Raw genomic sequence first — 2,853 nt, 5'->3', positions numbered from 1 at the left:
CTGGTTTCTGGTGTTTTATTTTATTTTCATTTGTTTGTTTGTGTACCGTTCAATCTAATCTGACTGGCACAGGAGACTTCCCGTTCTTCTCCAGCGAAGCATCTGGTGGATTTGAACTGTGAGTCTTTAGGATTGCAGCATAGCTTCTTGCCACTAGGCCACCAGAGTTCTCTTTTTATGTAGTATGTTTGGAGATCAGGGAGTCCTATGCTTTCCACTTTATTTTTGTTTTTCAGAAGTGTGTTGGTTATTTGGGGATTGTGCTAAACATTTGGATTGCTTTTGGTAGAATTCTCAATTTCACTACATTGAGTCTTCCTATCCATGAACATTTTTCTAACACATCAAAAATTCAATTACTCATGTACAAGATCATATTGAGGCTGAAAAAAATGAAAACAAGTATATGAGAACCAAAATATAATTTTGGGTCTGTTCCAGCTGAATTTCTAAATCATCTTAAGAACAGTTTTGCAGCTTTGAACACCAACGATCAAAAACCAGATAGGTTGTGGGATGACATCAATGATATTATCCATGAAGAGAGTAAACAGTCATTAAAAAGACAGAGGAGAAAGAAAAACATGAAATGGATATCAGAAGAGACTCTGAAAATTTCACTAGAGCATTGAGAAACCCAAACAAAGGGAAAAGAAGCTAAAGTAAAAGAGCTGAACAGAAGATTTCAATAAGCAGCTGAGTATACAAAGCAAAGTATTTTAATGGAATGTGCACAGAGCTGGAATTAGAGAATAAAAAGGGATGAACACACTCTGTTGTTTCTCAAACTGAGAGAATTGAAAAACAAATTTGAGCCTCAAGTCACAGTATTGAAAAAGATGCTATGGTCAATATATTGACTTATGCAGGAAGCATCTAAAGAAGGTGAAGGAAATACCCAGAGTCACTGTACCAAAAAGAATTGAATGACACTAAAAAATTTAGGGAATACCACATGAGCAAGATCCAATGGTAATGAAGGAGAAAGTGGAAGCTGCATTGAAGACATTGACAACAATAAGGCTCCAGAAATTGATGGGATACTGTTTGGAATGTTTTAACAGACATAGCCCTGGATGCCTTCACCAGACTATGCCAAGAAATTTGGAGGACAGTTGTCTGGCCAAGAGAAGAGATCCATATTTGTTCCCATTCCAAAGAAAAGTGATCCAAAAGAATGTGGAAACTATCAAACAATGTCTCTTAACATCACATGTAAGCAAAATACTGTTGAAGATCATTAAAAAGCTTCTAGAATAGCACATAGATAGGGAACTGCCAGAGGTTCACCTGGGTTTAGAAGAGGATGTGGCATCCATGATATCATTGTTGATGTTAAATGGATCTCAGCTAAAAGTGAAGAATACCAGAAGAAAGTCTATTTATGCTTTATTTACTATGCAAAGGCATTGAGTAAAGACCATAACAAGTTATGGCTAACACTGAGAAACATAGGAATCTCAGAGTACTTAATTGTGCTAATGCAAAACTTGTATCTAGAACAAGAGTATGTTGTATGAATAGAGCAAGGGAATACTACATGGTTTAAAACTAAGCAAGGAGTGTGTAAGAGTTTCATACTCTCTCCATACTTATTAATTCTATCTGCTGAACTAATTATTCTAGAAACTGGACTCTGTGAAGAAGAATGTGGCATCAAGTGTGGAGGATGACTCATCAATAACCTATGATATGCATATTGACACAACCTTGATTGCTGACAGTGAGGAATACTTGAAGCAATTGTTGCAGAAGATCAAGAATACAGCCCTCAGTATGGATTGCATCTCAACATAAACAAAACAAAAATTCTTACCACTGGACCAATAGGCAATATCATGATAGATGGGAAAAACAGAAGTTGTCAACGATTTCATCTTACTTAGATCCACAGTTATCATCAGTCAGGAAATCAGGAGATGTATTACATGGGGGAAATCTTCAGTCAAAAATATTTCCAAATTATTAATGAGCAACAATGTTACTTTGAGACCTAAGGTGTGTCTGATTCAGGTCATGATCTTCCCAACTACTTGCTATGCTCCTGAAGACTGGACAATAAATAGGAATGACAGAAGAATTGATGCCTTTAGCTGTGGTGTTGGGAAAGAGTACTGAACATCCCATAGACTGCCAAAAGAACAAACAAATATGTTCTGGAGAAAGTGAAGCTAGAGTGCTCCTTGGAGGCAAATATGATAAAGCTCCATCTCACATACTTAGAGCATGTTGCTAGGAAAGGCTATTCATTGGACAGGAACATCATACTTGGGAAGGTAGAGGGATGGCAAAAGAGAGGTAGACTCTCCACCAGGTCAATTGACTGCTATAATAGGCTCTACGGTGTCAGGAAGTTTGAGAATGGTTCAGGATAGGACAGAGTTCAGATCTGTTGTTTAAAATGTCCCTATGGGTCTTATTCAACCAAAAGATGCATAACAATGGTATAAGAAACAAGGAAGGTTTGTTAATATGACTATTATTAAAATGTATACACCAATAACTATAGCTAAAGAGGAGGAAATTGAAGATTTTTACCCATGTTTGCAGTCTGAAAGTGGCCAAAAGTGCAATTTAATGTGCATTAATGGAAACTGGTGAATGGAATGCAGAAAATGGAAGCAATGGGAAAGAAGGGTAGTTAGCAAAGACAGACAGTGACAGATGTGAAGCCAGAAATAGAATGATCAAGTTTTGCATGTTTAATGATTTATTCATCACACATACCTTTTGTAAATGATACAAAAGGGGACTTTATACATGGGCCTCACCAGGTGGACTGCATAGGAGTCAGATTGACTATATCTGTGGAAAGAATCTAGAAAATCATTGGAGAACCGTAATACCATCAGT

This window comes from Elephantulus edwardii, unplaced genomic scaffold (assembly GCF_000299155.1).
Source record: "Elephantulus edwardii isolate Elephantulus edwardi_28Jun2011 unplaced genomic scaffold, EleEdw1.0 scaffold00056, whole genome shotgun sequence".
NCBI classification, from domain to species: domain Eukaryota; kingdom Metazoa; phylum Chordata; class Mammalia; order Macroscelidea; family Macroscelididae; genus Elephantulus; species Elephantulus edwardii.
Note: the sequence above shows the minus strand (reverse complement) of the source record.